At 38.1% G+C, this 13788-nt stretch overlaps 1 long non-coding RNA gene across 2 annotated transcripts; it reads left to right on the forward strand.

Annotated features, from left to right (window-relative positions):
* The first annotated feature begins 486 nt into the window (after window positions 1-486).
* LOC137146758 (uncharacterized) lies at window positions 487-4636 on the forward strand. 2 transcript variants are annotated; one of them, XR_010918037.1, is made up of 3 exons: window positions 487-621; window positions 2839-2937; window positions 3553-4636. It is a non-coding gene; the product is annotated as an uncharacterized lncRNA (long non-coding RNA). The 2 variants fall into 2 exon arrangements; XR_010918036.1 differs by having other exon boundaries at window positions 505-635.
* Window positions 4637-13788: the final 9152 nt, after the last annotated feature.

A 13788-nucleotide genomic window follows, 5' to 3' on the forward strand; every position in this document is an offset into this window, starting at 1 on the left:
AAAACATAAACAGTCCTAAAATAGACTAAGATAGGAATAGAAACTAATCTGAATGTTACAAATATCTTTTTTCTAACTAAAATGTGATCTGAATAACAAATATCAATGATGAGACCCTCTTCTGCCTTGCTTTGTGTTATCAACTGCCAGCCAACCCCGGATCCTGCTGCAGGGACCAGGACTACCCATTGAGTGCCTGCCTCTAAAAGGAACTGTCCCATTGGCTGAGTGTTGCAATACAGTCTGGATCCCATTCCAGATCCTGCCTCACTATCCCACACTGGTTGGGAAGGCGAGCATGCCTAATTTAGCAACTGCATTTATTCTGAGTTCTCTCTGTTTAAAAGTCCCTATCTATTTCACTTTCCTGCCAGCACAGCTGTGAGGTTGGAGAGGTGGAATGTTGCATCAGTAGGAAAGAGGTGGGAAGAAGGTAGTTCATCACCCCATGGCAATACAGCAAATGAGATTAAAAAGCCAGAGTCAGGTTTCAGAGCTGAGTGAACAATGTTCTCAAGAGGCTGCAAAGGCTCCTGTCAGCTGCAGCTCCCCATGTCAAGTGGGGAAGGGGAGACTGCTGGTCTTGTGCCCAACTAACACTGGTGGGATCTTCTGTATCTGGTAGGGAAGCAGGGGTAGGTTGGGAATTCCTGTTTTACCCCTCGCATGATAAAGGGATGGGTTAGTCAAGTGAGTACAAGACTTAGAGCCAGGAACTTCTCAGTTCTAGTCTTGCCTCTCTCACTCAGGAGAACACAGTTAACCTCTCTGCTTCAGAGTCTTGCTTGTAAAATAGGGGTATTAACTCCTGGTTTACTTACCTATCTCACAGGGGTGTTGGGAGGATTAATTTGTTAATGTTTGTAAGGTGTTCTAAAGATATGTCCACATTTATTGTTATTATTTTTATTATATCTTTGCTTACATTTTCATGAATTCAGAATGTATGTTATTTGCCCATGTGATTTTTTTTAATGCAATTGTATCATAAGGTAGCCAGGCAACCTTCTGAGTTTCACTGTTCAAACACTAATAATGTAGAACTACAAAAAAACTCCTTTCTAACAGCTCTCATTAAAAGTCCCAGACAGAAAACAGAAAGCAGCAACAGGTGGTTTTCCTCTAAAAGCTTTTAATGCAAAACACCTTCAGAGATTCAGCTCTAAATCTATTAAACCGATCCTGACTTAAAACCGCTTAGTATGCCTGTCCATTGATCACTGCTGAATTCTTCCTTCTCCTACTGCATTCCCTTACAATTCATGATAAATGCTGAGCCAAACCATTCCATAAAAAAGTGCTTGTAGAAAGTCATGAGTGCTGCACATTCACATTTTTAAGTGATGGAATTATAAAATATCAAGAGGTCAGCAAATCCCATTATATACAGACTGGTGATGTGCAAACCTCAGAAGGTTTGATTGTTTGGCTTGAATAAACATCTGGAAGTTTGTGTGTTTACCCAATCACCCTGGAAAAACTAACTGGGTATTCCGTGGGTCGGAGCCATGCAGAGCTCCTATATTCATGTGGAGCTCATCGCAAGATGAGTCCATAATACTCCGGTTCTCATCAGGCAATAAATACCAGAGTCGGTTTTGTTTGTTTAAATATCTTTGCCTTTCTGCTTCCAAATCACAGACAGGCTTCCTGATTTTTAAATGGGCTGTAACTCTCATTATCCACTAATGATTTCATGTATGCATATAATTGTAGGACCAATTCTGGGGTGCAATTATTACAGGTGCAGACAAGGATATGTAAGCTTCTACCTACCTGATATACTGGAATAGTCATGGAATTAGAGAACTATATATTTTCATTTGTGCCCATAAATAACTATGCCTGCAACTATTTATGAGGGCAAATTACAGCTAAGACAAGAGAGGACGGGGTTTTGAAATCAGTCCCAGGAATCAGATGTGCCTGAAAATGAAAACTAAAGTGATAAAACATATCCACACTTTTTCCAGCATGACTTTTTCCCAGTGACTTTAGCAGAAGTATGATCAGAACCTTAATTTTTCAAGACATTCAGTGCTGTATTGAGGGTTTCAATCTGTTATGGAGCTGGGGACACTGACAAAAGGAAAATCATTCTGGGTGAAACCCTGGTTCCATTAACAGCAATGGGAAAACTACTATTGATGTTAGTGAGGCCAAGATTTCACCTTCTGTTTAGAAAGAGGGTGTCTTACATATTTTAAAGTTTTTGTATTTCTCATCCTCATTTTTTAAGATTATTCATATAAAAAGAGGATAATTTTTTAAAGCATCACTAAATGTAACAACCATTTCCACAACACCAGTTGTGAGATTACAGCATAGCATTTATCAATTAGCACCTCATCCTGGGGGGCTTCGTGAATCAAAACTTAGCAAAAAATCTGGAGCTGAGAGTAATCTGATCACTGATCACACACAAATACACACATACACAAGCACCACAGCCAAAAAACTCCCAGTGGATTTTGTATATCCCATATAACATAGAAAATCCACATGGTTCAATGTTTGTGCCAAGTTTCACACAGTAATTGAATGTTATTTAATGTCATTTTTTGTATCCACTGGGTACTGGGTGTCACAGTATATTTCATTGCTGGTAAAATTTCGACAGGGGAGCAGTAATTTATGCGTTGATTATGAGAGCTGATGCAAAATATTTGGGCAGTGGTGCATAGCATCTTTCCAGCAGATCTCAACCCTCAGGCCAGGGGGCAAAACACTCTTGAAAATTAATTTTGTTTATTAAGACTCATTTTTATCTTCTTATATTGTAAGAAACACAAAATCATACATATATTTACAGAAAATATTATGTAATTTGTTTTTCAGAAAAGGAAGCATTCTCAATATCCCATCTCCGGTTAAATATGTCTCTTAAAAAGGCAAAGTATTCAATATTCCCATGGCCCAGAGTCAGAAAGTAAGCAGGTATTTAATTTGAAGATATTGACCAACTGTACCCTCTGCTCTTCTGGATAGTATGACTACTTCAATGACTATTCTAATGATAATCCACTAGCTGACCAGTGGCTAAAACTAATAAAACATAATCAGAATTATTGTACAGGTACTAGATATAAGAGATAACTTGATTGTATTTGGTTAATCAACTGTGTATTTTGTGCCACCATAAAACATAAAAAATCATAGAATCATAGAAATGTTGGACTGGAAGGGATCTCAATAGGTACAGTCCCCTGCACTGAGGCAGGACTATGTATTATCTAGATCCTCTGTGACAGGTGTTTGTCTAACCTGTTCGTAAAAACCTCCGATGATGGAGATTCCACAATCTCCCTAAGTAATTTATTCTAATGCTTACCTACCTTTATAGTTAGGAAGTTTTTCCTAATGTCTAACTGAAATGTCCCTTGCTGCAGTTTAAGACTATTACTTCTTGTCCTAACATCAGTGGCTAAAGAGATCAATTTATCCCACCCATCTTTATAACAACCTTTTATGTACTTGAAGATTATCATGTTCTCCCTCAATCTTCTCTTCTCCAAACTAAACAAACCCATTTGTTTCACTCTTTCCTCACAGGTCATGTTTTCTAGACCTTCCGTCATTTTTGTTGCTCTCATCTGGACTTTCTCCAATTTGTGCATATCTTTCCTGAAGTGTGATGCCCAGAACAGGACACAATGCTCCAGTTTAAGCCTTCTCAGTGCTGTGTAGTTTGGAAGAATTACTTCTTGTGTCCTGCTTACAACATGCCCGCTAATACATCCCAGAATGATATTCATTTTCTTTTGCAACAGTATTACATTGTTGACCCATATTTCATTTGTGATCCGCTGTGACCCCCATATTCTTTTCTGCAGTACTTCTTCCTAGGCAGTCATTTTCCATTTTGTGTTTTGCGTGAAGAAGAGGCTACAAGTAGTCATTTGGGTAATGTCTGACCTAAATTCTAGCTAGGTTTATTTTCCCTTAATATACACATTTAACTCCCATTAGTATCAACAGGTGAAAATGATAATGCCATTTTAAGTGCTATCTATTCAAAAGTCAGCCCTCATTGTAAGTCCCCTCTACAAAACAGCTTACTCCCTCCCATAGCCTTTCACTTTCTAGAATTGTGTAACCCAAATTTTGTCTCCAGCTCACAACAATCCTGAAAACAATGCAAACCAGCAGGATAGTTTTTTCCCCCTATTTTAGTTTACTGTTTTAGTTTTCTTTGCCATACATTGTTTCTGTTGATAATGTAGGTGCAACACATAGTCAGCTGAAGGCCAAACTTGAAATGTGTTTGTAAAGACCATTGATTCACTGAGTCACTCTTCTACTAGTGTATAATTTTCTGCATTAGAACATTGAGTCTAGATACAATGTAATGTTATCTCAATTCACATTTGTGTTTCAAAACAATTGTAGAACAAATGTTGTATAAAAATAACAAGACACAGTAGTAATCCACTAGAAAATGCCAAAGTAATTGGGAGGAGTCACAGGCAGTAAACTGCATTGTGGAGTATCATTATTATTTGCTAACAGCTATCCTGCTTTTAGATAAACAACATGTAAATAAATGAAACTTTGATACCATCATTTTTGTGCAACTCCCAAAGATGACCTGAAAAATAAAAATAAAAGTGTCTTTGGGCCTTTTTTATGAATGATGTACAAATGCTGAGAGGTGCTTTGTTTTCTTTATTTTTATTTTCTGCTTATTTTTACATTAATTTATTTTTCTTGGAAGACTCTAGACAACTGGATATACTGAGGCCTTGTCTACACACCAAATTCCACTGGTTTATCTATTAAGTCCAATAACAAATTAATCAAGAAATACAGAAATGAACCTGAATGCAAACTAGCACAGAGGAAGCATACAGGATCAATGTTTTGTATGCAGAATATTATTTAAATTATTTTTTTAAATTCTCCCCCCATCACTCTCATTATTAATTTTAAAGTTCTATTCAGCTGATGGGATTTAGAACATCCACTTGTAGCATACCTGCTGTTGGGCAAAATACTGTCCTGTCCCGAGGCAGCTGTGTAAAAAGGACAACTGTGGGGAGACAGCCACAAGTCTGATATAAACGCCATCCTGCTGTTACAACTTAATGCTGATCACCAGTTGCAATGATCCCCTGAGTAGAATCTTTGTCCAGGCCTACCATACCAGTTAGTTCTTGCTGCTCAGAGCAGAATATCCTCTTATTCTCTGGGCTTCTAGAAGTGCCCTAGTTTGCAGATTACATTCCCTTCAGCTTGTGCCATTCAGGCCACAGTGTTAGCTGTACTGAACTCTTGGTGCTCTCTTGAGTACTATGACATGCGCTTGCCTTTCTATTTACATTGCAGAACAAGCTTTTGTGTGCCAACATAGCAGAGAATGGGATTTTGCCGATTATGGCCCTTCGGCATGTGTAACGATACAATAATATTTTTTCCTGTATAATGTTGGTATATTTTACTAAAGCACAGGATGCAATTAAAAGAAATTCTGTCTGCTTGGTAGAGAGAGTTCATTTTTAAATTTAGGATTCTGTCTGAGATAAATTATTTTGTGTTATGAAGGAGCTATGCTGCAGATTTTTTTAGTTGGCTTTCTCCGCCTTTGGAATACAATTGTTAATTGGAAATGGAATAAGTGGCTTACAATTTTTGTAGATGCAGCAATTCTAGTTAATATTTTCTAAATGTTGCCTGAAAATTAATGCGTGTATCAAAAAGTACTTGATAAATAGCTGAACATAAAAAATTTGCTAGTGCATAAAGATCTATAGATGCAATGATAGACTGATAGCCAATAATTTATAACTAATAAATTCTAAAAAGTAGACGACAGCAAAGTGTTATATAAATCGTTCTTCTTCAGTTGACACACAGTTGGATTATGTGAACTGACTCACCATTTAAATGGGACTAGTGAGATTGGTGTGTTATTGATTCAGACAATCCTTGACCTTAGGGATAACACTTGCTTTAGCAGAGGAAACTGGCTTTTAGGCTAGAATTCACTGTCTCTCTGTTATTTGACAGCAATGAAAACAAAAAGATTAGGAAAGCAAAGCACGAGCTAATACCAGCAAAGTCACACAGCTTTTCTTGGGCTGCAGGTGTAATGAAATAGTGCTGACGTTCTTTCATAAGGAAATTCAAGAGATATTGGGACTTTACATGTTTCTGTCTTGTGCCCCAATTTACCTTTTTTTTATATTGAAGCCATCCATTATATTATTTTATTTTATTGCAATATTCTTTTTTTTTTTTTTTTTTTGTATTTACTGGAGTTATGCCTGAGCAAAGATCCAGACCTAAGGTTGGAAAACCACACATACATATTTAACTTTAAGTGCACTTGTAAATCTTTGCAGGATCAAGCCTAAATTAGAATTAATGCTTCAAGTCTCTATAATGGCCTACACCAAAGTCTTAAATGTGAATGCTTTCAAACATAAGTATGGAGTTCAAAGTCTGGATTTGAACCTCAACTTCCCCAAGTTTTGGAGTGTCTGAAACTATGGAGATAGGGCTACATTGTGAAATCAGGTCCAGACCCCTGGGTTTAGTTTAAGCCCATCACTACTGTTTATGGATAAACACCAGGTAAAAAGTGACAAGTTAGATGGGTAATAGAGGAAAATCTGACCCTGCATTAATGAGAGTTGCTGCATGATAGCTAACAGAGGTAAGGTCAAAGAGGAAAGCATGTAGCTAAGCAAGGATTGCATTTGAGCCCATGAGTCTTCAACCACAGTCTTATTTTCAGTGCAAGAGGCTTGAGACTTACTTATGCTCAGTACAAAGGACTAATCTCAGTTACTTAATGTTACTTGTGTCCACACCAAACAAGTTCAGCTCCATTGCTTTCAATGGTCTTACACGAGTTTAACTGATAGGAGCTTGGTAAACAATTCTGCTGAAGATACAAAAGGTGGAATAGAATTCAACTCCCTCTCTCTTCGCTGTGTTGTGTCCTGCAGGGCTAACAGGAGTAAAAACAATAACATCTAGAGAGCAGATAGGGCTCTGAATTCTCTACAAGCAGGAAGCAAAAGGTGATTTTTTTAACATAGTCACTTTGCATTGGAATTTCATTTTAAGAGGCGGCACCGAACATTATGGCTAGGATTTTCAAATGGGCTTAAGGGAGTTGTGTGTCTAGCACCCACCGGATTTCTGTGAGATTTAGATGCCTAATTGCTGTGGGCTTCTTAGAAAATTCCAGCATATAGGCCTGATCCAACACACCACAAAGATAATGGAAATACTACTGCTACTAACTTTAGTGGGCATTCATCAGGTGATACATGGGCCCTTTGCTCTGCAGTAAACTACACATATAATGAATAAACAAAATAGAAGAGCTGTTCATCACAGCCCTAAATGAATTTGAAACTCAGACCCTTGTAGGATTCTTCTATCCCAGGTCCTGTATGTGGTACCAACACTGCAATCTACCTGTCATTCATCAGGTTCCTAATAGTTATCAATCTATAAACCTTAAGTGGTTAGTCTGGCGTAACTCCAATAGGTACCATATAATGCTACAGCTGCTGAGCTAAGTACGTTTTGTGGCATAGCAAAGTGCCTACTGCTGAGAATATATTTCTATAGAAGGCCAAGCCTCAGTCTGAAGATTAAGAAATAGTACTACTTATCTGACAAAGCAGATTATGGCCAAATAACATAAACCCTGTTAAAAAGTAACAAAGAAAGAAAAGCTTCAGGTCCTGTTGGTACCACATTACATTAAGTACTACAAAAATACATTAAATTGTACAACCATACAGTATAATTCATGTTTAATTTATTATAATGGTATGGCCAAAATGTCACACAGTGCTGACATACGATTCCTGGATTAGTAGAAAATTACCGTACAGCAGTTTAAGAGATTTAACAAGTTGAGGTGGGAGTTTTACCTCTGGTTGCCATTATTTCCAGTTGACATAATGGCTCCCAGTTACTGAGAGCTTCCTTTTTCTTTCTATTTTGTTGTTGTTGTTCATGGCACATTTTTATGCAAGTCATACTGCACTAATAAGGAACAGGTCACATGTCTCCACTATATTAAGGTTCTCTCATTCATTCCATTATCAAAGCTGATTTTCCAGCTTTCATGCGTCAGCCATTTCAGATCCCATGTTGCAAATCAGTCGAGTCATTTTTAGTTACAGGAGAGCAAAACAAATGCATCTGAATTTTTTAACACAATTATATCTGAAGTTTCTTCTGAAAAATGCAAACCAATACAAACACCCACTCCCCCTCTCACAGATACACTACAAAACCCACTCCTCTTTTATTATTACAATTACAATTACAATATTACAATATGTCCATGTTATTGAAATTGAGCATAAGATTAAATCATACAGAGACAGACAATGATGCTCTGACTCCCAGTGACCAGTACCTTCCTCTGTGAGCAGCAGCATTGATTACCATGAGACTGCTCACAGATTAATGTAAGGTTTAACCTAAGTAAGAGATTCAGAATCTGGCTCAGGGAGATTCACTTTTCTGACAGTAAACATTCAGCCTTTCTATGCACACTTCCCAAATTCTTTGAAGAATGATTTCTGGCAGTCTCTATGTATAATTTTCTGTAGTCACCAAATCTCACCGTAAATGTTTTTAGTAGGACAATAGAGCAAGTCCAACTCTCCTATAATCAGCCATATCTCCACTGTGTTGGGGGAGTTACACCCATCCACTAAGTGAAGTAGCCAAATGACTTCATTTGACATTTGAAATCTCCAGTGTGTAGATAGTATCCTGAAAAGATATTGTCTAGTCACTTCAGCAACTGCACGTGGCATTTGAGATTGACATTCACTCTTTAAACAGTCACAGACACGGTTTTGAAATGTGGAAGCAGGAAGCTGTCTAACATGGCACATTGTGGTCCCCAGGTGTGCCAGCTTCTGTGAATATTCTGCTTGCAGTTTCAGGTAACTCCTTTTATGACCTCTTAGACATTTTGCTTTTGAGGTCTTAAGTCACAGAGGGAGGGCTCTTGTGTTAGTCACAGCTTTCATTAAACAGATTAAGTATTAAACAGTTTTATTCAGTTTTAAATTGGAGCTAACGATCCACTGGTGATTAGAGTGGGATGGGCAAAAGGTTTATGAACAATCAATCTCACAACACTGTGAAGGAATGCCAAGCACAGAGAACATTCTTATGATATGCCCCTTTCAAGACCTAGAATTCAGTTTCCCTACTGGACAAATGGTGTCATGTGTCATAGAAAAGACTGGTACATAGCCAAGTAAATTGGTGGAGATGCCCAAATGGAGATCTTTAACTCAATTCAAGTTACAGTCACACTGTGTAGCTTAAGTATATTTTTCTGGTAGTAAAAGAAATTCAGTAACTTCTTTACAATTATTCCTAGCTGGATCAACATAGCATTAAAATAGTAGTCCACAGAGCAGCATGAGACATATTTGAAGCTGAATCCTTGCTGACAGAGAAATACTTTCACCAGCAAATGCTTGACGCATCTCATTTCCTATGAGCTAGATTATCTTTTCATAAGTAGTGGACAACAGATAAGATGAGTTTAGCCTCTGCCTTTGTTGCTGAACGTGGCAGGCTGATCTGTGAGTAATGGAGCAAACAGAGCAATCTGTTCCAGAGCCCACAAGAAATTTTCCATTGTTTGGGGAACGAATCAGTCCATTCTCTGCATGAAAGGGAAAGTCACGCTCAAGAACTTGATTTGTTACAATGATCTTCCTTAATGCATTGCACTAATAGTGACATTCCAACTGATATTCGGGTCCTTTGTGTGCTTAGTAGCAGTTTATTTTCTCACCAGGACACTGAAGTAGCTATGTATATAAAGAAAATTGGTCTTTGATACTTTCAGGTTTAAAGGTATGCATGCTCATGTGCTTCAGCTCAAAGAATACATCCACTAAAGGTACAGAAACAGATTATGAACAATTTACTAATAAATTTACCACAGTCTTCTTCTTGTATTGCTGAGATACCCACTTAGTATGGAACCCATTTAGTTCTATGGGGCACCAGGATTTTTTACTAGGCTGCTTATGACTACTGCTGTGTGAAAGGTTTGTACAGAAGCCAGGCACTCACTTCTACAATGAACCCTGCACAATAATCATATTAATACCTAGCTATGATATAGTCCTTTTCATAAGTAGATTTCCAAGTGCTTTACAAAAAAAGGTCAGTATCATTCTCTCCAATTTGTAGGTGGGGAAACTGAGGCATAGAGCTGTGAAGCAATTTGTCCAAGGTCACCTAATGGTGCCTTATGGGAGGCCTTGTTGAACTATACATGGTATGGGGATTTATGAGTTAAATCCCAGCAGAGGTTTTCAGAAGCTGGAAGTGCCTCTCTGAGTTGATGTAATCAGGCAGCAGCAGCTGAGCCTAATTGGGCTCAGCAATTTATAAAAAGGCTGGGCTCTAGTCAGGGCAGAAAGAGGGGGGGTTGCAGTCCAAATAGTGGGGGCAGAGTGAGCATGTTCTATTTGTTAGGCTTTAAAGATTTTGGCACATAAGTGGAATGCAGACAGATTGTAGGAAGTTTGGGGTTAGTTTGTATTTATTTTTATTTTATATGGAGTTTGTTGGAATAAACCTGGAATTACAGAGAAGAAAATTTCCCCTTAATCTGGAACTTCTGTGAAGTTTCTCTCAAGCTGCATGGGCCTGGGCCTGGGACTTGCCACAGTTCCATTACAGAAACAGAAGACAGTTGTAAAATTTGGATCCGATATGAGCTTCCTAAAAAGTCAGGGCTATTCAGGCTCAAGTTTAATTGACCGAATGAGCATCAATTTAGCTCTGCAGTGTGATTCAACATTGTACTCTGAAATAAATTAATTCCTGCATTTTTTTTTTTTTGGCAGTAACAGTTCTGATGTTCAGCTTAGACTGCATTCCACAAAGGGTCATTCAGCAGTAACTAGCCACAAAAGAGAAAATTATTGAATTGCTAAGAAAAGCCATGAAATGTTATATACTGGATGCAACCACAGGAGACCAATCCAGCTCCAAATCATGTCACTCTGAGATTTGTGTTTCATTTGATAAATCATGAAGCAATATGTTTTTCCAGAAAAAGATCACTATTTTATCATTCTGAGTAACTTTCCATGAAGACAAAATTTTTCAATAAAGCTCTGAAATTTCTGTGAAATACCTAGAATTTTTCAGAAAGGGATTAAGCTGATGGTGAATTTAGCCCCTCTCTCTCCTGTTTGTCATTTTTATTCAAATACAAATATTAATGAAGACATAAGCATGCTGATTTACTATTTATTTTATCATATTCCTGCAGAGAGATTTGTCCACTTTAAAGGTTTCTTGCTGCTTATTGCTGTCTGCACACTGCTGTGTCATTTTCTTGCATCTCCCAATAAATAGGAATGCAGACTTATGACTCTTATTCCAAAGCATGCAGATTTCTGCATACTGTTTAAGTATATATGTATGTATCTTTCTACCACTATGTGTAATACAATATCTGAAGCAGATCATAGCTTATTCTTTGTATCAGAGCTGTGTTGTCTTTGCCATTATCCCTTTTTCCAGTAAAGTAGTGCAATTCAAAATTGATTCTAGTTGTATTGCACTGCAGCAAATTAACAAAAGATGATTGTTGCATTATCAAAGCCTTCTTTGTTGCTATAATACCAGAATCAAAACCATCTCTTTCTCTTCTCAATCAATACTGCACCTGAGTCACATTCTCTTGGAAAACGCTTTTAAGATGTTCACTGCATGTTACTTAGATTTAACAAATGCATTATGCAGGCTCTCCATTTATTTTGATTACTAGAGATTGTTCTGACATCCTGGTGAGTTATATAGAGCCTAATATTAAATGCCACAGTAGACTAGTATGTCAGTAACAATATCAAGTGACTTTTCTTCTGCAAAACAATGTGACAGCTGAACAAGTACACTTTTAAAAACACACAGGGTGGACGTGTGTTCAACAGGGACGTTTCATTGCAGTTCTCATCTCAGAAAAGGCAAAATAGGGCAGAGGACCTTAGTTAATGGTTGGTATTACAGAGTTACTTAATTGGAAGCTGATTTTGAAAGCAAATAGCTGTTAGACTTTAGAGGCTAAATTTTCAAAAAGATGAGCCAGTGTTGCATTCCTAAAACTGTCAGTTGTGAGCCTAATTGGGCATGCTCTTTAATATTTTTAGCAGGCTGTGGTTAAGATCATAAAATTTACTGCATGTCTCAATAGCAGTCTAAAAACTATTGAGCATCTAATATGAACCCAGAAATAAGCGGGCAGCTCTAGGGACATGACCATGTTTTTAAAGAGTATTTGCATATTCAGTCTAACTGGACATCTAAAATTAGTAGATTTGGATGTTTGTAAATAATTGTAATTTATTTCAAAGTAATCAATTTGCAATATTTTGATTTCCTTTCCTGCAAAATTAATTTACTGAGGAGTAAGTGTGATTTTGCAAGACATTTTGTTTTCTATTTCCTTTACATGAAGGCTTTGCCAAATTTAACATACCAGTATCAAAAACCCAGCCACCTGTGACATGACAAAACAAAAACAAATTAAGTACAATATGTATAACAGTATAAGAAATACAAACGAATGTAAGAATGTAAAGAATATTGTCGTGCCCACTAATCGTAGAATCATAGAAGATTAGGGATGGAAGGCATCTCAGGAGGTCATCTAGGACCAACCCCAACTAACTCATCTCTAGGGTGACCAGATAGCAAATGTGAAAAATTGGGACAGCGGGTATGTGGGGGAGGGTAATAGGTGCCTATATAAGAAAAAGCCCTGAATATTGAGACTCTCCCTATAAAATCGGGACATCTGGTCACCCTAATCATCCTAGGCAGGGTTTTGTCAAGCTGAGCCTTAAAAACCTCTAGTCATAATAAATATACCTTCTTCATGTCTGCTCTATTAAGGCAGAATTATTCAGATATTTTTAGAGGGTGACTTTGACCCATGCTCAGAGGGTGGGGCTAAGGCCCTTTGTGCTAATCAAGCTCTGTATAGGGAGATATATCCAAGGTGGAGTGAGGGGGCTGAAGCCTGAGCTGCTAGGCAGGGGTTTAACCACACTCCCATATGGCACACAAATGGTCTCCATGCTGATCTTGCATTGGCTGGCAAGAAAGGCCGCAGTGTGGGTGGGCCAGCATAAATGGCCCCAGAGAGACTGTGGCTGCTCTTCCAGGCCATAGGCTGAAGTAATTGCCACAAAAGTGGGGAGGAGTGAGAACTGTGAGGAAGCCTCACACCCTGGCAAGGAAGGAGGGTTGTTCTCATGTCCCTTCTCCCCTACATGCTCCATCCCCACAGAGCCCCAATATACTTGTTCTTTATGCAGGTACAGTGAATTTCTCCCTGAGAGAGAACCCAATGTTCAGATTATACCTTGCGCTTCAAATAAATACAAAAACACTCCCAAATCTGTCTCTGAAACCCCTAATGATCTCCTAAGCTGTCATCACACATACTGGGGAAAATGAGAGAGAAGAGAGAAGACGCTTTTAAACTTTTATTAGTGTTTAAAAGCACAGGGTTAAGGTCCAGCCCTGCAAGGTGTTGAGTGACCTCTACTCTGATTGAAATCAATGTCTGATAACTCCTTTGTATGAGCTCTAGCCCTTTTCCCATGAGTTCTTCATGTCCTTATAACACTAATATAAGAGCTCTCCGTCTGCCAGGCACAACTTGTGTTAAACAGGTTAAGTGTTCAAAACCGCCTCTTCATAGCAAGTGCTCAGCAACTTGCTGCATCGAATCCTTCAGTCAAAATAGTGTTCAAAGTTGTC

This window comes from Emydura macquarii, unplaced genomic scaffold (genome assembly GCF_026122565.2).
Source record: "Emydura macquarii macquarii isolate MOO-44397 ecotype Brisbane River unplaced genomic scaffold, CSIRO-AGI_Emac_v2 contig_480, whole genome shotgun sequence".
Lineage (NCBI taxonomy): Eukaryota > Metazoa > Chordata > Testudines > Chelidae > Emydura > Emydura macquarii.